Source organism: Zingiber officinale, chromosome 4A (assembly GCF_018446385.1).
Source record: "Zingiber officinale cultivar Zhangliang chromosome 4A, Zo_v1.1, whole genome shotgun sequence".
Lineage (NCBI taxonomy): Eukaryota > Viridiplantae > Streptophyta > Magnoliopsida > Zingiberales > Zingiberaceae > Zingiber > Zingiber officinale.
Genome location: NC_055992.1, coordinates 156,868,211 through 156,892,999, shown reverse-complemented (window position 1 = coordinate 156,892,999; position 24,789 = coordinate 156,868,211). Strand labels below are relative to the sequence as shown.

General features: G+C 38.2%; 1 long non-coding RNA gene across 1 annotated transcript; it reads left to right on the top strand.

Moving 5' to 3' along the window:
* Nucleotides 1-19,600: 19,600 nt before the first annotated feature.
* On the top strand, nt 19,601-20,094 carry LOC121973833. Its single transcript, XR_006109776.1, has 3 exons — nt 19,601-19,717; nt 19,813-19,901; nt 19,984-20,094. It is a non-coding gene; the product is annotated as an uncharacterized LOC121973833 (long non-coding RNA).
* The last annotated feature ends 4,695 nt before the right edge of the window (nt 20,095-24,789 follow it).

Here is a 24,789-nt window from a genome sequence, read left to right as displayed (position 1 = left end):
ATATCGTCGACGTAAATTTGGGCTATGAAAATGTCATTTTCTAAGGTTTTTACGAAAAGGGTTGGATCTATTTGACCTTGTTTATACCCTTTTGATGTTAGATAATTGGACAGACGTTCATACCAAGCCCTAGGTGCTTGTTTTAGTTCGTATAGGGCCTTTTTTAATCTGAAGACATAATTTGGTTGTTCTATGTCCTCAAATCCTCGGGGTTGACCTACATATACTTCTTCTTTAATAAATCCATTTAAAAATACGGATTTTGCGTCCATTTGAAATAACTTGAATCCCTTGTGTGCTGCATAGGCCAGCAACATCCTAATGGATTCAAGTCTTGCTACAAGGGAATAGGTTTCATCATAGTCTAACCCTTCTACTTGACTGAATCCTTTAGCTACTAACCTAGCTTTGTTTCTAACTATTTCACCTTGATCATTTAATTTATTTCTAAACACCCATTTAGCGTCAATTATGGATTTATTAACGGGTTTAGGCATTAATTCCCAGACCTGATTTCTTTCAAATTGGGCCAATTCTTCTTGCATTGCTAGAGTCCAATCTAGGTCTGGTAGAGCTTCTTCTATGGTTTTGGGTTCGATTTTTGAAATCAGGGCTATTTGGCTCTGGTTTCTATAAGATGACCTAGTTCTGACTCCTAAAGTTGGATCACCCAAAATCTGGTCGGATGGGTGATTTGTGCTTGTTCTTGTTGGTCGTATACCATTTGAGTTAGTGATTTGTTCTTCAGATTCGATGGGTTCAGGTTCGATTTCATCATCTTCTCTATTTCTTGGGCTAATGTCAACATTTTGATCTATATTAGGTAGAATATTTTCTTCATCAAATATCACATTAGTTGTTTCTTCAACTTTTAAGGTATTTTGATTATAGACTCTATAGGCCCTACTGGTTGTAGAGTACCCTAAAAAGATTCCTTGGTTTGATTTGGGTATAAATTTTCCTAAATAGTCTTTAGTGTTTAAAATGTGAACTTTACATCCAAATACTTTTAAATAGTTTAAGTCGGGAATTTTATTATAATATATTTTATATGGGGTTTTATTATGAAGTTTGTTAATTAGAATTCGATTTTGAATATAGTTTACCGTATTTATTGCTTCAACCCAAAATTGATGGTTAGATTATATTCGTTTAGCATGGTTCTAGCGGCTTCTTGTAGGGTTCTATTTTTTTGTTCCACTAGACCGTTCTGTTGAGGGGTTCTAGGGCATGAAAATTTGTGTTTGTATCCATTGATTTTATAAAATTGGATGAATCTATGATTTTCAAATCCCCCCCCCCCCCATGATCACTTCTTATCTTTTTAATTTTAGTATCTTTTTTATTTTCTGTTAATTTACAAAAATTACAAAAGACTTCAACAGTTTCATCTTTTGTCTTTAGAAATTTTACCCAGGTGAACCTGGAGTAGTCATCGATTATAACTAAGCAATACTGGTTCTTGCTTAGTGACTTGGCTCCATGTGTATTAAATAGATCTAGGTGAATAAGCTCAAGTAAAGAGTTGGTTCTATCTAGATTGGTTGGCTTGTGGGTTGACTTGATTTGTTTTCCTTGTTGACAAGGATGGCATATTGTATTTTGTAGATTTCTTAATTTAGGCAATCCTCTAACTAATCATTTTGACTCATTTTCGAGATGAGTCTAATATGAGTGTGACCCAGTCTTCTATGTCACAATTTGGTTTCCTCTTGTTGTGTCAAGAGACACTTTATCGAGGGTGTAGGTAGGTCAATGGTATAGATATTATTTTTTCTAAGTCCCTTAAGCGTGATTTCAGGGTTTTCGATATTTTTAACCAAGCATCCAGAATTATCAAAGGTAACTAAGTATCCGCTATCACACAATTGGCTTATATTTAATAGATTAAAATTGAAATTTTCAACCAATAAAACTTTTTGAATAATGAAATCGGAACTAAGTTCGATATTACCTTTTCCGATTACTTTCAGTTTTCCATCGTTGCCGAATGCAACTGATCCTAGGTTCTTTAGTTTTAGCTCAGTGAACTTCAACCTATCTCCAGTCATATGTCTGGAGCATCCACTGTCCAACATCCATTGATCCAATTCCTACACATAAAGTAGTTGATGGATCAAAAGACAGTTTGATTGAAATAAGTCCTTAATTTTTCATCTCACCCAATCTAAGTTAACAATTAGTTAATTCTATGAGTGTTTGTAGGGTGGTTTTACGTTAATTGAAGAATTTTTGAAAAATGTTTAAGTTAATTAAATTTTTGATAAATATTTAAGTTAATTTTGATTTTGAAAAATATTTAAGTTAATTTTAATTTTGAAAAATATTTAAATTAATTTTAATTATGAATTTAATTTTGAAATTGAATTAATTTTAATTATGAATTTAATTTTGAAATTGAATTTTAAATTTAATTACGAATTTACTTTGAAATTGAATTAATTTTAATTTTAAATTTGAATTAATTGTGAGTTTGAATTAATTTGTTAATTCCTTAGTCATCTCACCCGATCTAAATTTTCAATCAGGGAATCCTATAATTTTTATGAGATGAATTAGATTCAAATTTAGGGTTTTGGTTTAACTTTGTGTTAGATTCAGGTTTAGCTTTGGGTTCAACAAATAGGCATTCTTTGAATAAACTTATGGGCTATGGTGAGTCACAAGGACATCATTAAAGTAACCATGCCTTCGAGGTTTTCCAAATAGTCCTACCCATTGAACTTAATACAAAACCTTGGTCTAACTGGTTAGGATCCATAGAGGATAGCTTCGGTTAGTTTCACTTAGCCAAACGCACCAGGTCGAAGCCATATCTTCCTAGACATGCGATGACTAAGCTTCCCTAACGTACTATCATCCAATACTTCACCAGTACCATGGGTCAAGTTAAACCTTGCCCACTTTACTCTAATCTTAATTACCCTGCCGGGTAGTCTACTCTTAGTTACCCTTATCGGGTGGATTAAGTCAGGAGGTGCCAGCTATTCTGGAGCCTTCCTTTGGATTTTAATTTGAATTTGATTTAATTTGGATCTTAGTTTAATTTGATTTAATTTGAATTTTAATTTAATTTGAATTTTAATCTTATTTAATTTGAATTTTAATTCAATTTTATTTTTATTATTTTTCTTCTAGCTCCCCTGGATCATAGTCTCGATATGGTCTATCGAGGTAATGTATTTGATCCTTAGGGACCCAATATTGACCAAGTCCAACTTGATTAACCAGGTTGGACTTGGGTACCCATGCTTGGACTGATTTATTATTTTGTCTATTTATAATTGACAAATATGCTTTATATTTCTTTTTTGGTTTGAATCATAGTCCAGTTCTATTGTAGATTGCCCTTTGTGTCCCAAGAATCAGATCAAGGTTCTTGGAGCCCAAAGAGAATCGTTCTAATGTTTTCTCCAGATCCTTGACCTGAGTTTTCAGGCTGGAATTCTCTTCCTCATGTTTTTGGACTTGAGTCGAGTTTCCAGTCTGAACTTAGTTACTTCTTTAAGGATAACTACTTCCTTTAGAAGTGACTTAATTCTAAGATTAGACTTAGCTAATTTTCGTAACAGGTAATTGACTAGATTGTTTAGTTAAGGGATACTTACAGTGGGATCGGACCATTCGGAAACGGATGCGGATCCGTGGCTTCTTTCCGATTCTGCTTCCGACTCGCTCTCGGACACGTCGATCTGGTCCCGGGCCATTAGTGTAAAAAGGCTCGTTTGTTCGAGCTCGTCGTCGGTATCCTCTTCTGAAGATTCGTCCCATGTCGCCTTTAGGGCCTTTTTCTTCCTTGATTTCTTCGGATCTTTCTGATTTGGGCAATTCGCCTTGATGTGCCCCTTTTGATTGCATCCGTAGCACGTTACCTCGAACTTCACCTTTGATTGAACTTCCTTGGACTGAACTGCCTTCTTGAGGTCCTTCTTGTTGAACCCCTTCTTCTTCTTGTACAATTTCTTTACAAGATTGACGAGTTCAGTTGTTAGTTCATCGTCTTCATCGTTTGAATCTGGTTCTTCTTCTGACTCTGGTTCGGTTCTGCGCTTTATCTTTGATTCGCGCATTCTCCCTGTTCCTGCAACCAAAGTCAACCCTTTCTCGGTCGGGCGTGCATTAATATGTTCATGAAGTTCGAATTCTGCAAAAAGTTCATCTAATTTAATGGTAGATAGGTCCCTAGAAACCTTGTAGGCATCTACCATGGATGCCCACGAGGTGTTCCTTGGAAAGGCGTTTAAGGAGCACCTTATGATGTCCTGGTTATCTACCTTCTGTCCAATTGCATGAAGACCGTTGAGCAGATCTTGAATCCGGACGTGGAGTTGGGCAGCCGTCTCGCCTTCCTGCAGTTTGATATTAAATAATTTATTGAAGATTAGGTCTCTTTTACTTACTTTGGTGTCGGATGTTCCTTCGTGAAGTTCAATGAGCTTCTCCCACAGCTCCTTGGCACTGTTGAAGGGGCAGTTCTTCTTTTGATAGGCCACACTGAAGGGTGCAAGTCGCCTTGGCATTAGCTTCCACCTTCTTAATCATAGATGCGTCCCAGTCCTCATATAGTAGTGGCTTGCCGGTGCTATCAGTTGGTAGATGGAGTCCGGTTTTAACGATCACCAGACTTCAAAATGAGTCTGGAGATATGCCTCCATCCGACCCTTCCAGTACCCAAAGTCGTCTCCGGTGAATAGCGGGGGGCGAGCTGTACTGTAGCCTTCTTGAAGGGCCATTTTAGATCAACTATGAAGAAAATAAACAACAAGAAAATTTCAGGACTTGGTCCTGGATTAGTAGTGCGGGAAGTATTTAAAAGAAAACAGACTCGAGTGGTGTTGCACCAACTTCGAGCAAAAACCGATTCGAGAAAAGAATTAGAATATAGCTATAAAGCTAAATTCTAATTGACTCTGAAAAAATCTAAAAATACCACGAAGAATTGTTTTGAATGGTGGTTGCACCGATTCAAAACGACCCACTCTGATACCAATTGTTGGATCGAAAGCGCTAGAGGGGGGTGAATAGCGCTCGTGGCTTTCACAATAGATTTCAGAATCGTAAAAGTAAATACAGCGGAAAAGAAATAACACAAACACAGAAGACACGAGAAGTTACTTCGTTCGGAGCCTATCTCGACTCATACTCGAAGGCCCTCGGTCGTTGACCGCTTTCGGTGGGAAACAACTATATGTCGAAAAGATGATTCGTTGGAAATATACCAACGAAAAGAGAACAGAGAACTTTGGAGTGATTCGTTGGAGTAGCAGAGCGTTGTTGAGGCGTTAGCAGCAGTACACGGAATAGCGCAGATTTCTGTTCGAAATTGATGATTTGAGCTGCACCTCGAGGCCTCCTTTTATAGCCTCTGCAAGTTTGATCCAGATCCCCAAGTCTCAGGATCAACTTTAACCCGAAACGGATCGGTCGACCGATCCTCATGTTCGGTCGACCGATCAGATGATCTCCACCGCATCTGATCCGTCGATCCGTCGCTCTGCTTCGATCTGGTCAAGCTCTATCCCCGGCTTCGGTCGACCGGTCCCAAGGTTTGGTCGACCGATCAGTCTCCTCTGACCCGCTCACCTTGGCCTGATCCAGTCGACACTTATCCCAGGTTCGGTCGACCAATCCCAAGGTTTGGTCGACCGATCCCCTGGTCGAGCTTGGTCCAACCTCTAGAGATCTGATATGCTGATTTGTGGGTTCGGTCGACTGATCCCAAGGTTCGGTCGACCGATCCCGGTCACTTCTAACTCTGCATAAAAATATTAGTTACCTGCAAAACAGAGTTAGAACACAATGGAATATATAAATGAATAAACTGACAGCCTTCGGACTGTCCGGGTCTGACTTCGGGTTTCCGACCGGAAACCCTAGGTCGACCCGACGCCTACTGTTCCATTTACGGGGAACGCGTCCTCACCTACTCCACTCAGGAGATTTACCTGTTGCCAGTTCCTCCAGATCGACTGGACTTTTTCTCGGCACTCGTTGCCTCCGGACTTTCTGCTGAACGCTCGCTTCCCGACTCGTCAAGTCTTCTACCTGGTTCGCAACACTAGGACTTTCCACCTAGGGTTACCACCCCCTAGGACTTTCGCCTGAAGCACCCGTCCCGCCAAGACTTTCCGCATAGAGTTACCACTCCCTATGACCTAGAGTTACCACCCCCTAGGGTTTTTCCCTTGCCTAACCACAGTTAGGGCTTTTGCCTAAGTATACTTAGGACTTTTCTGCAAACTCATTCAGACTGTTAGATCGCAACACACCTTAACTTTGAATCCTTTACCATTATCAAAACTCGGGTTCGACCATCGCATGCTTCCCGCACCAACACAAACTAGGCTCAGATTGTTAATCAATTTAATTGTTTGTTCCTGACTCAAAGCACAAAGTTCACCCTATATTAGATTCATGTTTTAATTTGGGCTAATTGAGTAAGAGTTTCTAAAGTTAGCTTCTAGGTCGTGATGAGATACAGAGTCTTTTTGAGAATCGGAACTATAACCACTTCCTTAGACAAAGCTAGCTTAAGAATCTGGAGTTAAATCAACTTTAATATAATGCCTTAGTCTAACTCATTTAGAGTGAGGTTAGTTAGCTTATTCTAGTTTCACTTAACTAGATACACCAAGTAGGGTACTTCTTATCCAGCCTAGACATATACCTAACCAGGATTTCTTAGCGTACTATCAGCTCAACATGCTCTTATACTAAATTGTAGGATCAAACTCGACACTCGAGGGAGGGTGCATAGAATTAAGAATTTTTAAATGAGCATATAGTAAAAACAATTGAATTAATCATAGTAGCACAACATAAATAAAGATTACTTAAACCGATTCAATCAAATAAGACAAAACAATATAAACATGTAATAGATTCAGTTAACAATTTAAGCATGCAAGTAGGTGATCAATCACATGCAACAATAATAATAATAATCATAATAATAATATGCTGAAATCAGGCCTTCCCAGCCAAAATCAGCAACTTGGATCGATTGGAGTTGGGTTCCAATCGATTGAACCTTTCTGAATCGATCCACGGATCGATTCAGACTCCCTGGATCGATCGGCTGATCGATCCAGCGAGCTTCTGCTCGCGGGAATTGCCGTTTGAATCGATCCATGGATCGATTCATGGAACTCCAATCGATCCATGGATCGATCGGAGCTCTGATAGTTGCTGAAATTCCATTTCAGTCAACTTCAGAAACCCCTAGAAAATTCTACAAAAATCCAAAAATTATGAAATTTCGTGTAGACATTATTTAGGGCATACTTAAACATGGAAAAGTAGTCTTCTATGAAAATACATCATATTTTCAAAGATTGACACAAACTTGAAAACTTGCAAAAACTTTAGTGTTTTTCTTCAAGTTTGTGTCTAACTATTCAATGGTGATTACTATCAAAAGATAGCCTTCACCAAGGTTTTCCAAAAATATTTTAAAAACATTTTCAAAACCAATATCCCATCATGTTCCTTGGGCATAATGCACATGACTTGTACATTAGCTTTCCCAATGATGGGAAAACACATAACTATGTGTTTTGATGAACTTAAAACTCAGAAGAATGCACTAAATCAACATCTTGAGTTTTGTTCATCTTCCTAACATCTCACTTGTATCTAATGTGCACTTAAACACATACAAGTCACCTTATAGTCCTTGTGAGATGTGAGATTTTGGTTTTAACCTATTCTAGGGATCATGCATATCTATCTAGGCATTTTAAAGATATTAAACATCCACCTAGGATGTCACTTGTTAATAAGTGATGTTAAATGCCATTTGTCCTTAATTTACAAGGAATTAAACTTAATGCATGATTATGTTATGACATACATCAAAAGGAAATAATTTTCAAAAGAAAATATCCTATAACTACATGATGTATGTATGACATGACATGGTATTTTTGTATTTTTCATGATAAGTCATGAATGCAAAATACAAATAAGATAAAATATGATGTCATGGCATATTATGAGCAAACAATCATGGCAAGGTTTAGCATAAATAAAATATACCTAGATTACCTATCTAAGTATCGTTAATCTTAGCTAATCCTAAAACTTAAACCCTAGATTGCCCAAAGTGCTTCAAGAGAGTGCCAAAACCTAAATGGGCATTTCTAATTCTCTTGATTAATTTATGCCAATTAAAATGAACATGTCCTCAAATGTTGGCATATTCCATTTTTCCTCAAGAGCAGCTTTTTTTTTTTTAAATTTAAGGCCCGGATTGCCTTAAATTGCCTAAGAGCATACCAAAAACCCAACTTGATAGTTCTTATTAATTTTCCAATATGTGCCATTTAAGATTAAAAATCAAATCTTCCACCATTAGGCACATTTTACTCTTTCACGGAGTAAATAATAGGTCCATTTCATTTTCAAAGGTTAACTAAACCTTGAAAATGCTCCTTGAGTGTCAATTTCCTCAAAGTTGGGTTAACTACCCTTCTAATCGGAGTTGACACTCTCTAACCCATCTATGGGGTAGAGAAGATGCTCCTAGGGACCCAACACCTATTGGTGCTCCTTGGATGCTCTAGGTACTCACTAGGGATAACTTCCCTAGATACCTTCCTAGTGACCTTGTTGGGCTTCTTAGAAGCCTTGGTCACATTTTCTAGGTCAACTCTAGGGATAACCTCCCTTGTGACCTTGTTTGTGACTTTCTTAGACTTCTTAGAAGTCTTAGTCACATTTATTGCAAAAATACTCTTAGGGATGACTTCCCTAGTATTTTTGGCTTGACCACTAGACCTAGGGTTTGTTCCATAGCTATATGGAACTCTATGGTAAGAGGGCACATCCTTCTTAGCCTTTGGTTTGTATCCCAAACCTCTATGGCCATTAGATGACCTTTGTGCTCCTAGACCTAGGTTATGCTCATTTTGCCCTAATAGGATATTTTCCATCCTTTTTAGGGTCTTTTCCATTTTATCAAGTCTTGACCTCAAGACTTGATTTTCTCTCACTAAGTCCTTAGTATTTGACCCATGAGCATTTTTGTTTCTAGGCTTGTATCTAAAATCCTTAGAGTTTACGCCTAGATTTTTACCTACAATCCTAGCCTTAGGTGTAGTAGTTTTAGCATGAAAAGCTATATGTTTTTCTTTAACACTATCATGCTTTCTATTTTCATGGTAAATAGCATTAAAATGATAAAAGTTAGAACCATCATGCTTTTTACCATAATGTAAAGGGGTAGGCTCAATAAATGTTACCTTCTTCTTTACCTTGGAGGCTCCCCCTTGCCTAGTGCCTCCTTGAGCCTTGACCACCTTCTTCCCCTTGGGGCATTGACTCCGGTAATGCCCCTTTTGATTGCAAGAGAAGCATATGATATGCTCCTTGCTCTTCTTTGTCCCGGGGGTGGTCTCCTTGGGCTTCTCCTTGCCCTTTTTCGTCACTTGACCCTTCTTCTTGGCCAAGTTGGGACACTTGCTCTTGTAGTGCCCACTTTCCCTACACTCAAAACATATTATATGATTTTTATTTTTAATTGAAACATTTATACCTTCTTGTGTAGGGATGGCACGTACATCTCCATTTTCTATGTCTTAAATATCGGAGGTGGCACCATCTTCTTCTTCTTCACTTGACCCGGATGTAGAAGCTTCTCCTTCTTCTTGATCCGGCGTCACCAAGGATTGCTCCCCCTCAATCCTAGAGGTGGAGGCTTCATCATCTTGAATGTGAAACAAGGAGTATGCTCCCTCCTTGTTCCCTTCGGTGCATTCCCTTGAGGATGAAGCTTCTTGGATTTCCTCTTCTTCGGAGATTGAGTATCTCTCAACCTCGGGGTCCTCCTCTTGGTCTTGCTCCAAAGAGTCACCCTCTTTGGATTCTTCATGATCTTGTACAGTGGAGGGGATCTCTTCATGAAGCTTGGCCAATTTGCTCCAAAGCTCCTTGGCATCTTCGAATTCTCCAACTCGAGCCAAGATGTGGCTAGGCAATAAATTGACCAGAAGCTTGGTCACTTTGTCATTTGCCTCGCCCCTTTGAATTTGCTCTGAGCTCCATCTGCTTTTCTTTAGAAGCTTGCCCTTGGAGTTTGTTGGAGCTTTGAAGCCTTCCATTAGAGCAAACCATTGCTCTATCTCCATCATAAGAAAATTTTCGATTCTTGATTTCCAAGAATCGAAACTTGTAGAAGTGTATGGTGGAGCCACCCTTGTATCAAATCCAAGTCCATCTTGGAATTGCATCTTGAAGTTGAGCTTCTTGAATTCTTTGACTTTGATGAATTTGCTCCAACTTCTTCACCCTCTAGCTTTTCTTGATATGCTTGACCCTTCCGGCGATGATTCCGGTGAAGAGCAACCTCGCTCTGATACCACTTGTTAGGACCAAAAGTAGCTAGAGGGGGGGGTGAATAGCTCGTCGCGTGCTCGTTGCTCGGTGTTGCTTGTTTCTTCAAGAATGCGCAGCGGAAAATACAGAAACAAACACAAACACGCTAACACTAGGATTTTACTTGGTATCCACCTCACAAGAGGTGACTAATCCAAGGATCCACACCAACGCACACACCCTCCACTATGAATAACACTCCTTTATGGTAACTACCAAAGGCGGAGAAGCCCTACAACACTCTCAATACAAGAAGAAGAAAGGGAAATACAAGTTAAGCAAAAGCTTACAAGATGTGCCGTAAAAACCCTAACCCTAACTTCTTCCTCTTGCAATAGATCCGCCTCTTGACTTGGAAAGCCTCCAAGAACCTTCAAGAACTGGCGATCACGTGCTTGTAGAGAGCTGTGGAGGAGCTGGAATGAATCTGAGAAGAGCTCGTAAAGAGATCCCGAAGACCACGCTCGCCTGCGGCTTTAAACCCGATGCAACGGTGGGATCCCGATCGATTCGAATGTTCCGATCGGAGGCTTGGATCGATCCACGGATCGATCCAGCGCCTCATATCAGCGCTCCGATCGATCCACGGATCGATCCGGCGCTTATCGCGCGAAGATCGCCCGATCGATCGGCCGATCGATCGGGACCTCGATCGATCCACGGATCGATCCGTGCTTCGTCACTGGGAAGAATCTAGATCGATCCACCGATCGATACCTGGATCGATCCACGGATCGATCCAAGACTTGGTTTTGCCCAAAACCAAGTTCCAAACCTCCCTAACCAACATCCGGTCAACCTTGACCTGTTGGTACATCATGCCTCGCATCCGGTCACTCCCTTGACCTGCCAGGACTCCCCACCAAGTGTCCGGTCAATCCCTTTGACCCACTTGGACTTTTACTCGTCGTGCCAAGTATCCGGCCACTCCATTGACCTACTTGGACTTCCACCGGATGTCCGGTCAACCGACCCATCCGGTCTTCCTTCCTTGCCAAGTATCCAATCAATCCTTTGACCTACTTTTCCAACACCTGATGTCCGATCATCCTCGATCCATCCGGTTTTTCCTGCCCGGCTTCACTCACTGTGGCTTTCACCTAGCTTTACTCACTAGGGTTTTCCATCTGCCTAGCTTCACTCACTAGGACTTTCACCTGGCTTCACTCACCAGGGTTTCCATCTGCCTAGCTTCACTTACTAGGACTTTCACCTGGCTTCACTCACCAGGGTTTCCATCTGCCTAGCTTCACTCACTAGGACTTTCATCTGCCTGGCTTCACTCACCAGGACTTTTCTTCTGCCTGGCTTCACTCACCAGGACTTTCACCTGGCTTCACTCACCAGGATTTTCACCTAGCTTTACTCACTAGGGTTTTCCCTTGGCTTCACTCACCAGGACTTTTCTTCTGCCTGGCTTCACTTACCAGGACTTTCATTTTGCCTAACATCCCAGTTAGGACTTCCCAGTCAAGTATCCAGTCAACCTTGACCTACTTGACTCTTCTTCAATCAATATCTTATTGTCAAACATCTAAACCCAAACCAAGACTCAGCTTGGTTACCCAGGTCAACCTTGACCTGAGGGATATTGCACCAACAGTCCAAATTAATGTTTTTCACTGTTGGTTGAACCTGTTGGAACCCCAAGGTGTTTTGATGTAATCAAACGAGTTAAGTTAGGTCATGTTTGATTTAACCCTTATGTCTAAGTGTGCAGGAGCTTAGGAACACAAGAAGTCGAGCGGAAGACGCGGCTAGCGAGAAGGACGACACGGGGAGAGAACCAACGGGTTCGATGCGTTTGATGGACGAGGTGCCGCGGAAGAGTACACCAGTGGACGAGAAAATGTACACGACATTCGGGGCACGAGCTAAAGACCTAAAACAAGCGCTTCTTGGGAGGCAACCCAAGGGGTTTCAATTTAATTTGTTATCAATTTGTCATTCTATTTAGTTCAATGAAGTTTTTTTTTATTGTCGAATCTTAGTTCTCAGGATGTGCATAACCTCTACAAGCTAGTCATGATCGTTTCATGGGTGTGGAGGCGTCAGAGGACTACGCGCGTAAGAGAGTTGGTAGTGTGACCCCACACGGCCGTGTGAAGCTAACAGAGGAAGAAATGACACTAGCCGTGTGACCCCGCACGACTGTGTGGCTTGTGCAGAGAAAGAACAATATACGACCATGTTGAATGGCACGGTCGTGTGAAGTCACCAGAGGGGATGTAACACCCACTAAGCTTTTAAGAATAAATATGAGAATGATGAATTTGCCTTAGAAAAATAATAAGAAGTGAGTTGAAGTAAAAAGAAATAAAATGAAATAAAAAGAAGTGATGGTCAAGGATTGAACCTTGAACCTCTTATATTATAATTCATAGAATTAATTAGTAGAAACGAATTGGGATAGAGAGAAGATATTGATAGCAAAGGAGGGAAACTCATGATAAAGGTGAGAATAAAAGATAGCTAAAAGAAAACAAGAAAAGAGCAAGAGAAAGGCAACTTGCCTTCCTCCCTTTCTCTCCCTCTTCCTCTTTGATCTTGCCAAAATTTTAAAGAGGAGTTAAGGGGATTCATTCCCCCTTATTTTATCATGAATGGTGAGAATAAATGGAAAATAAGATAAATAAAATAAAAATGGAGAAAAAGGCTAAGGGAGAAGGAAAGCAAAAATCAAGTTTGCTACCTCTTCCCCCTTAACATAAAAGGGAGCAAGAAAAGAGAAAATTATTTTTCTCTCATTTTTCTTTCACTCATCCTCTCCCTCACCGAGAACACCACAGTTCCCTCTCCTCCATCTTCGGCCCCAAAGCCAAGTTTGTCCCTAAGAAAGCCTAAGATACAAGGAGGACTTAGCAAAGGAATCAAGGGAAAGGAACTAGAAGAAGAGACTATTTCTTCTTCACCATACCTTAGATCCACAAGCGAAAAGGATGTAAGATTCCCCTCACCTGTGGCACAAGGCGTTTTATGTAATTTTCAGATTTTATGAGGATTTTAAAACCTAGAAACAAGTTTGAGAAAATTCGGCCAAGAAGAGCTTTCAAAATCTAATGATGTTTAACTAGTCTACACTATATGATAGATTTTTCTATGCTATGTAGAGGGGTTCTTCTTCATGCTTTTATACCTATATGATGCTTGATCAGAGGAGTACTGAACCCTAGAATTTCCGCCAAAAATATTCTTAAGAGGCTAGGGAAATTTATTGTTTTACCCAACTAGTACAAGGTTCTCCCTATGAAATATTAAGGATTATGTATTGGTTTTCTTCCTTAGAAGATATTTGAAACTAAAAGAAAACCCACTCATATGTTTCGGCCAAGGAAGGGTTTAGGATTAGGAAGGCCTTTAAATTTAAATAATCATGCTCATGCTATAGAATACAAAGATCTTAAAGGATTTGTATGCTTGAATATTGCTAGAATTTCATGAACTCCTTCTTAGTGTTTTTCGGCCATGATGAGATGGATAGCTTAGAAAGCTTAAACAAAATTTTAAAATGCTCAAGACCTCTGTGCTGTTTAGATATGAAAGTTGTTTAATGCCCTCATGCTTAATTAGGGTGTAGAAAAATTAGTAGCATAACATATATCATGTATGACCACAAGGGGTCCTAGTTTACTCATGAACCAATTTGTATATATGTTTCTTAGTAACTTTTGCCATGAAACTTACTTAGATTTTTCATGCTTTAGGCCACTTAAAAACCTAGCTAAAGAATGGTAGGTTTCGGCCATGGGAAAAAAATAAAAGAAAAAGAGAAAAAGAAACCTAGAAAGCCTAAGACACAATTCATATGTATACTCATTAGGCTTGTCTTTACACATGCTATGAAACTCGTATGACTTCACATGTTTTTTATGTTATTGAAGCAAGTTTAAGCACTGATGAGTTTCGGCCAAGTAGGGTTTAAATGACCTAGAGGCCTTAGAATTTAAACCAAAGGTGTTAAAATGCTTCTTATGAAAATATGATAACCTATTGATTGTGTCACATGCTTGTATAATTTTTCCATGATCTAAAAGGACTATTGTAAGTCTCGGCCATGGAGGGTTAGACACCCTAGGGACCCTAGGACTTAAATTAAATATGCTCATGTCACCCTACATGAAATGTGATAAGTAGAAAGCCAAGGTTCAATTGCTATATGTTGTTTTATGACCTAAAATGATGCTAGGGTATGTTTCGGCCATAACTATTGTATGATGCTTTGTATGAATTTATACATAATGTTAGTCCAAGTTCACATGCTTGTATGCTTGTTTGTAGCCCTAATGAGAACTTGTTAAATTTCGGCCATGACATATATAAGGGCTTAAAGAACTTAGGAACTAATTCAAATATGTCAAATGTGTTTACCTTATTTCTTGGTAAAAATGTTATAGATATGATTTCAAGTTGTCTATGTTTTTATGTCATATGGAACCTTGTTTCACACCTTAAGGTTTCGGCCACATGAAATTAGGGACTTGAAGAACTTAGAAACTAAGTTAATCATGTTTATAATGCTTCCTATGAAAATGTTATGATGATAATTTAGGTACCACATGCTTGGATGTTGTGTTTAGCCTAAATTGAGCTCTAAAGGGGTTTCGGCCACAAGGGTTAAGGAAGCTTAGAACCAAGATAAATATGATACCATGTTTCCTATGATAGGATAATCACAAGATACACCCTTATGCTTAATATGTATGCTTGTGATTTATGACTTATGATATGATATGCATGCTTTTATGATATGATATGCTTTGTGCTTAAAATATGCATGTTTTTATGATCTATGCCTAAGTGATGCATATTGTTATGACATGATGTATGCCTAAGTGATGCGTACCTTTATGATATGATGTATGCCTAAGTGATGCATACCTTTATGACATGATGTATGCCTAAGTGATGCATACCTTTATGATATGATGTATGTCTAAGTGATGCATACTTTTATGACATGATGTATGCCTAAGTGATGCATACTTTTATGATGTGTACCTAAGTGATGCATGCTTTTATGATGCATGATATGTATGACATGTACTTTACTTTATGTGTGAGTGGCTTGTACCAAGGGTGGGCTCCATAAGCGCCCCGGGGACTAAGGACCTCGTTAGGGATGGGCTCCTAAGTGCCCCTAGGACTAAGGGGCTAGTATGTTTGCCTCGTAGGGTTCAAGACTTGCTACCTTGGACCTACAAGATTGCGCGCAATATGTAAGTGGTACATAGCCGGGATCCCCCTTATGTTGAGATTATTTTCAAGTATATATACATATAAAAGAGAATGGTTTTAAAGATCATGAGACATACACATGTTTTTTCGGATACATGTTTTCCAAAATCATATTGCATACACTTTTTGATTATGCTATGTTTCATGCTATGCTCTTGATTATGATATGCCATGATAAGGTATGTTTATGTTATGTTCATGCTATACCTTATAGACATGTTTCGGCCATGGATATGTTGATGCTTGATATATATAGATTTCGGCCATGGATTTGATGATGCCTTGATGTACATATTCGGCCATAGCTATGATGTTTTGATATACATGTTTCGGCCATGCTTTGATATACCATGATACTTGTTTGTTATGCTATGTCTAGCTATGTTTTATGCAATGCACTATGTATATGTTTCGGCCATGATGATGTTTGATATGCCATGACTAGTTGTGATTATATTATGATGCATGATAAGCTTGAATAGAATGCTATGTTATGCCATGATTAGCTGAGATTATGACTTGTTGATACATTCTTGATTATGTGCTGATTGTTGGCTTTAGTGAGTAGGAAAGGAACTTACTGAGCCATGAGTGCTCATAGCTTACTTTCCTTGTACCACAGATAAAGGAAAAAGCTGGATGAGTTAAAGGAGCAGCAGGAGGGGCAACAAAGATGTGTGTGGCGGTGGCTAGGCAACTAATTAAGAACCTGCTTTAAAATCTTTAAGAACTATGCTTTGGTTTTGTGAAATGTAATACAATATGAGTGACTTGATTAGGGCTGCAAACGAATCGAGCCGGCTCGCGAGCTTTTCGAGCCGGTTCGAATAATATTTGATTCGTATTCGAAATTATCGAGCTCGAGCCGAACTCGAACATGTTCGATACTGTTTTCGAGCCGAATTCGAATACTTAATAATTTGTTCGAGTGTTCGCGAGCCGCTCGCGAGCTTTTATTTAATTTATTATATATTTATTTTTTTAGATACTGATTCATTATTGGGTTATATTCTAATCTATTATTGGGTTAATGGGTTAAAGGGTTAAGTAATTACCCATCCATTAGCATTTGTGCCTTTCTACTAACACTATATAATCTAATAACCCTAATGTTTACAAACCCTAGCCCTGCTTCGAGTTTTTTTCCCTTCGACGCCGCCGCTGCCCGCTGCAAACATCAACGAGTGGATCTGTGGAAGGGCTAGCTGCAAACATCAATGAGTGGATCTGTGGAAGGGCTAGCTGCAAACATCAACAAGTGGATTTGTGGAAGGAGATAGCCCTGCTTCGAGCCTTTGACGTCGCCGCTGTAAACATCAACGAGTGGAAAGAGGTTGAAGGCGACGAGTCGACCATAGAAAGTTGAGAGTAGAATCACATTGAGGACTCGAGGTCATGTGATCGTGCTTCTAGTGGTCGGGAACTCCAGATCTAAAGAGTGGAGATCATCCGCAAGCTTCTTTTTCTGCTTCAACGTTCTTCATCAAGGAAAATCTGAGACGTGAGTTCCTTTTTTCTCTTCACAATCTCTGTTTTACTTACTGCTTGTTTTAATCTGTATATTCATTTTATTTCGTGATGAAATAGAAGCTGCTCGTGTGAACATGCTTCTAGTCTAGTGGTCGGTAACTTGGGATCTAAAGAGTGGAGACCACACATGATCTTCTTTCTCTACCTCAAGCCCTCAACATTCTAATTAGAGGAAATCTGAAAAGTAAGTCTCTTTTTTCTCTTCTCAACCTTTCTCTATTTTTTTTTTGAAGCATATAATTACTCTAGTTCTGTATCATTCTTAGTATTTTTAAAATTTTTCTTTTAGAAGAAATTATTTCTTGTTGTTTTAATCTGCCTGTTCATTTTATTTCTTGAAGAAACATAAGTTATTAGATATTGTTTTCAGTAGAATAGTATTGATTTTGATAACTTTTCGAGTTTATAGTTTTGCACATTTAAGTAGAGTAATGTTCGTTTTCATGAAATTTATTTGAGAAAATTTATTCCTTGATCTTGAAGATATGTTAATTTCATAGGATAATTTCTCTTTCAATCTTCAAAGAATATGGCTGATTCTGCTCCAGCAGCAAATTCAGCTATTCAAGTTTCGTTAGATTCAAATGAAATCCCAGAACAGATAAGGGATAAAGGGGATAGTGTGAATAATAATGCGACTGGGGATGGTAATTTAAGTCCTAAGTTAAAGAAACAAAAGAGATCTCATGTATGGTCAGAAATGATTGAGGTTGAGGATCCAAAAGGTGATAAGTATAAGTGCAAACATTGTTAACTATTCCTTGCAAAAATGAAGACTGGTACTACAACACATTTAAAACGACACTTGGATCATTGTGCTGAACACTTAGAGTCTAAAAAGAAACTTGAAGATAAACTCAAACAACAACAACTATTGTTAGGATTTGAAAGTGTTGATACAACTATGCCACCTTTGTTACATGATGGAAAATTTTGTATGGAACGCATGAAAGAAGCAGCTGCCTCATGGATTTTAATGCATGAACATCCATTTACATTATTAGAAGAAGAAGGTTTTAATATGTTTTGTAGACGTGGAATGCCTGAGTGGACTCGTATATCACGAACAACAGGAAAAAAGAGTTGTTTTGCAATATATGAAGCTGAGAAGAAAAAATTACATAGTTTGCTGAAAAATGTAACAAAAATCAGTCTCACAACAGATTTGTGGAAGTCAAAAAATCAAAAAATAGAGTACATGGTTATCACTGGTCATTGGATTGACTCTTCTTGGAAATTGAATAAACGTGTTCTCAATTTTTTTAATATACCTCCTCCTCGTGGTGGCCCTCAAATTTCAGATACCCTTCTTAAGTGTGCAAGGACATGGGAGATTGAAAATAAAATATATACTGTTTCTGTTGATAATGCGAGTGCTAATGATGCTGCAATTAAATATATGAAGGAAGATTTCTTGAAAATAAATAACAATCTGATTTGTGGGGGAAAATTATTCCATGTTCGGTGTTGTGCACATATTTTAAATCTTATAGCTCAGGATGGTCTCAATGAAATTAAGGATATTATTCATGTTATTCGTCAGAGTGTGGATTTCATTAGAAGAACAGATGCTAGACTCATTCAATTTGCTGAAATTGTGAAGCAATTGAAATTACAAGAAAGAAAATTGGTTGATGATTGTAAAACAAGGTGGAATTCAACTTATGAGATGTTGAGAACAGCAATTGCTTTCAAAGAAGTTTTTCCAAGATTTAAAGATCGGGAACCTAACTACGTTCATTGTCCAACAGAATCTGATTGGGAGAAATTGCTTAAAGTATTTTCAGTTTTGAAAGTTTTTTATCAAGCAACCAAAATTATTTCTGGAAGTGAGTATCCTACTACCAACCTTTTTCTAAATGAAGTTTATCGAGTAAAATTAATCTTGGATGAGAAATCTTGTGATGAAGAAGAGTTCATTAGAAAAATGGTGCAAAAAATGAAGGAAAAGTTTGATAAATATTGGGGCGAATGCAATTTATTAATGGCTGTTGGTTCAGTTTTGGATCCTTGATGCAAAATGCGATTACTTGAATTCACTTTTCCTAAACTTTATAACACATTTGAATCAGAGAGTAATATTAGAGAGGTCCAAAAGCTTTTGTATGCAATTTATAAAGAATATGCAGATGCAGCAATTGAAAATCTTCAAGGATCGAAATCCAATTCTGAATCTCAATCTAGCAACAGCTCAACTCAAAATATTAGAGAGCAAGCTACCTTTTCTTCTGGATGGTCTGAGTTTTCATCTTATTTAAAAGAAATTGAAATGGTACAACCTGAAAAATCTGAGCTAGATGTGTATTTAGAGGAAGGGTGTCATAGGCATAATCCAAATGATGCATTTGATGCTCTTGGTTGGTGGAAGCTTAATACATACAAATTTCCAGTGTTGTCAACTTTAGCTAGAGATATATTAGCAATACCCATTACCACAGTAGCTTCAGAAGCAACCTTTAGTGCTGGAGGTCGTGTTATTGATAAGTATCGTGCTTCTTTAGCTCCTGCAACAGTAGAAATGCTGATGTGTGGTGGAGATTGGTGTCGAAAACGACATGGAGTGACTAAAAAGACTAAGGTATGCCACTGAGAGATTTTGCTTCTGTTTTTAGCTTCCAATCAGAAAGTTTATTTTAAAAAAATAAATGATACATTTTATTCTTATTGTTGTAGGTTGAAAAACAACTTTTGACAATTGATTTGCCCATAGATTAAATGAATCATTTTAGGTTGAAATTTGAAAAATCAGTCATGCCACTAAGGTACAAGTTCAGTTTAATTTTTAGCCTTTTATATTTGAGTTTACTAACATGTGTTATATTTTATCTTGTGATGTTTTGCAAGATTGAAGAGGTGGAAGTATCAAACTTTTTATTTTATGAAGCTTTTGTATATCTTGCTGGATTGAAATTGTTGGTAGCTGAACTGGGAAGGGATAGAAGTACGAACTGTCAGTGTAAGTGTCTCAATTCTCCAATGTAGTTTCTTATAATTGATGAAGCAAATAGAATATTATTGGAGGCTAATTTGTGGAAGACATGAAGCACATATTTAAACATTTACCAAAGGTATGCTATGTAGTTTCCTGGGTAGTCCTCACAAAAGTGGTGCAAAGTTTGCATAAGATTTTTTAACGTTACATGCTTTGTTTGCTCATTCTTTCATGGAATATATAGTCTCCAGTTAACACCAGCTTAACATATAATAATAATATGCAAACAATGCAAATTGCTATATCTACAGCCATCGAGACTAAGCAGATTTGATCTACTTCAAACCTTTGGTAGAAGTATCAGTTTTTGCTTGTTTTTATAATGACGAAACTTGTTTTTATAATGACAGGTTGAAGATGGTAGATTGAACTTTGAAGCAGGGGTAGCAGCCAGCATGAACTTTTTTTATTTTCTTTAGTTTTGTATGTTTTTTAAACTGGGAAATGTAAGGGCAGACCGGTAGAATGAAGATGCAGAATGCAGATTGAAGCTGGGATAGATTGGCTGTATAACTTATTATCATCCCTTTTTGTTTGTTTTTCAAAACCCTGAAATGGAATGTTAACTTTTAATCTGCTAAATTTGGATGTTGAGTGTTCTATGTTTTGAAACATAAGAACATCTTTTATTTTGTTATAAATTATTGAACTATCATTTTGTTTATTGGCCATGTTTATTGTCCTTAGTTTTTATTTGTCTAGATTTATTTTATTTCTTTCCAAATTATTGGAATGGAAAATGGTGTTATATTAAATTTTTATTCTATTTATATATATATATATAAAATGGTGTTATCATTTTATTTATTCATATTCTATTGCATATAATTTTAGTGTAAATGACTATTTCGAATCATTGGAATAACTCAAATTCAAGACATTTTGAGCTAAAGTTCGGATTTAGTTCGAATCGAAGTTCGAATAATTCGAATCGAATTCGAATTCGAATCCATTTCGAATCGAGCTCGAGTCATGGTAATTAGTATTTTCGAACTTCGAATCGAATTCGAATAGTATATATATATTTCGAACTCGAATCCGAATATCAATATTTTTATAATATTCGACTCGATTCGATTCGTTTACACCCCTAGACTTGATACTAAGTTTTTATTTATTTCGTTATCATGTTATGAAACCATGTTAGTGTAGTTCGGTTTTAATTAAGTTAAGAAAAATAAATTTTAAGTCTTCCGCTGTAGTACGTACGTAGAGTATCGTAGCCCCGTCCCTTAGGGTTAGCAGGGAGGGCGGGCGTTACAGGGGAAGAGGGCACGGACCGTGCAAATTTGGCACAGCCGTGCGATCGCGGCCGAGAGGAGGAGAGAACCGGCCGTGTCAACTGACACGGTCGTGCCAAGCTATCAAGAGGAGGGTGTGCGGATTCTTACACGGTCCGGCCCAATTCCACTCCTATTAGGGCACGGGTGAGCATAGGCTTACACGGTCGTGCCGCCACTATCATCTCCTTCCTCATACCTCCTTCTCTTTCCTTCCTCCCACAAGTTTCCAAAAGTGCTACCACCCATCTCACACATTCATCTCATTCAAATCTACCTCTCCCGTCATCCGTGATGTCGAATACCATCGAAGAGAGCTCTCGTCAAAGGAAAGGAAAAGAGTTGTTGGTTGTCTCAAACAAAGGGAATCCACGCCTCAAAAGTATATCTAACAACTGCGACATTACTTTCTCTAGTGATGAACAATTGCATCGTTATCACTCTTTATCCAAACGTTCTATTTTGAGCACTAAGTTTATGGACCAAGAAACCTTGGAAGTGCTGGGGTTTAGGAATAATATTGATTGGTTGCTTGATAGAATAGGTTGGACTAACGTAATGACCACGAAGAACCCAACTTATCATCGTATCGTTTTGAAAATTTTAAGCTCCATCACTGTTGATAATGTTCAAGGAGGAGGAAAATTAAAATTTCATTTATTTAATGATGACTATGAATAGAGTCTTGAGGATTTTAATGTATGCTATGATTTGCCTAAGGATGGAGATTACATAATCCTACCTGCTTTTGAAAATTCAAATTTATGGGACCAAATTGGTGGGCGATCTTGCTTTAATCCACATGTTTCTAATGGTACTAGTATTATTAACCCAATTTTTCGATATATCCATATAATGATGAGGAACACGATATTTGGAAGGGGCGGTAAAGAAGGAATTGTAAGACTTTCAGACTTGTATTGTTTATGGGCAACAATAGAAAATGTGTCTATTAATTCTAGATATTTCTTTTTAAGACACTTGATAATATTAGACAAGGCTTCTTCCTCTGCCCTCAGTATTTAAGAAGGATTCCTTACTCATATTGCGGAAGTACAAGGATATGATCTGAGTGGTCTTGAAATGATTGAAGATGTTTATCGAATGGATTTAAATTTTTATTTAACCACTCATTTGATTTGCCAAGAGGAACATGAGTATAGTCTTGTGATTAAGGATAATTTTCCTCATAGATTGCCCAACCCGGCTTTAACCACGATCCATGTTAAGGAGAATTGACATTTGACTTTAGCAAAGCAACAGATTAACCCACCTCCAACCTCCCTTCCTAGAAATATGCCTTCGGTTGGTCGAGATATTTTGTGATTCGATTTCCAAGAATTTCGTCCTATTATCAACTGTCTTGATCATGACTTGGAACAAACTAATAGATTGTTTACTAGAAATTTTTACATGAAGGAGGAGCAATTTAAGCACTTGCAGGACTGTTTTAGGAGTGAAAGAGATTTATGCACCCGAATGCTTGAATTCATGGGTGCTCATAGGAAGAAAATGGCTTGGAACGAGGATTTTAGGTGGTATATGAGGAACTTTCAGAGTAGCATTGACAAGTTGTTCTCGTGTCATAAACAAGTAAGGGACTTGAGATGGGTAGTTGAGTCTTATCCCGAGCTTCCCGACCTCCCCGACCTTCAGCCTCATCGGCCATTTTGATTTCATCGGGACGATGAAAATTCTAAGTCTGGGGGGTGTTGTGTTTGCACAAATTGAGTCGTGTCGAGTCCTTTTCTTTTCTTTCTTTCTTTCTGCAAATTTATTTAGTTTGCTTTATCTACTTGCATTTCATTTTTATTTCTTTTAGTTTTATATTTCTACTTGCATCTCATTTGCACTTTTTTTCCCACTTATAGTTTTGAGGCATATTTGAGAACATCAAACCCTCTACTTCCTTTACTGACTTGTCCAATAGTAAAATGACTAGCACGTGTATTTTCTTAGTTCATGTGTTGTAGAAATAGTGTTAGTATGTTTGGTGTACCTCCTTTCTCTATCTTTAGTATCCTGAAATAAGCTAAGCATTTTACGGAGTTTAGTATAAGTCTTGGCCTAACCTTAAGGATCTTACTTTCACTTCACTTAAGTACTTAAGCTTGAATAGTAAAAATATTTTGAAATAGTTATGATTCATCCAATCTGCTTAGTACTTTTGTTACCATGAGGATTCCTTAGTTACATTTTGGTTATTGGACGACCTCAGATCATGAAAGCTCATTTGGAAAAATCTAAATCCCAATATATGCATATGGCATTTGTGATTAGTGTTACATCTCTGTAGCACCAAAAAAAATAATAATAAGAAAAAAATAGATGAATAAGGGATAAAAAATAGTTGTCGTGAGTGGAAACTAACAATTTACCCCTTTGAGACCGAGTTAGGTTACTGGGAAATAAATGTTATGTTTCTCTTAATTCCGAGTAGTATCCTTTGAGACCTTGTGTGATTTAAGGAAAACGAACCAAGTGTGTGGCAGGTAAGTGTCTATCACCGGGAACATTAGAAATTCAATTATATGACGACTTAACTAGGACAAAAAATTGAAACTTGAAGAGTTTGAGTTACTTATTGCACCGAGCACAAATAACTTATGCTTAGGTCATACTTAGGTTACTCCATAATCATATTTATCAATGAAACTAGTTGATAGAGTTAGGTGAGTACACTAGGGATTATGATATACTATAGGAACTCATGAACATAGATTACAGCGTTTTGCTTGAGGACAAGCAAAGGTTCAAGTCTGGGGGTATAATGTGCGTAGATATTATGATCGTTTATGCATGCTTTAACGCATATTTACTTGCTTTATTTGTATATATTCTTTGCATGATCATCTCTCTTATCGTTTATTCAGTATTTATACTCTTTTGTCCGAGATCTTCTCTTTGTTTAGTTTTGTGTTGACAGGGATAACTTTTGGAGCGAAAACGACGATTGTCGATGCACCCGAGCAAAGAAGAGCACGGTCGTGCACCCCTGCATGGTCGTGTGGCAATTCCATACAGATAGCAGAGCACGGCCTTGCAACCCTACATGGCAGTGCAACCCTACATGACCGTGCCTCACTACCAGCAGCCAAGAACCACACGGTCGTGTGAACCTCAAACGGCCTTGCAGTGCAACCCGAGCCCAAGTAAGACACGGCCATGCAAACGTGGCACGACCGTGCCACTTTACCCGAAGACAAGAAGAGCTTGGTCGTGCGGATTTTGTACAGTCATGGCACGGGTCGTGCGACGCCCGTGCCCTAGCCTATATAAAGGCTTTTAGCTCTTCTTCTCGGGGGGAGGAGGCGAGCCGTCAGAAAGGATTTATCTTGGTGTCGTTTCACGTTATCCCGGACTTCCGAGATCACCGTC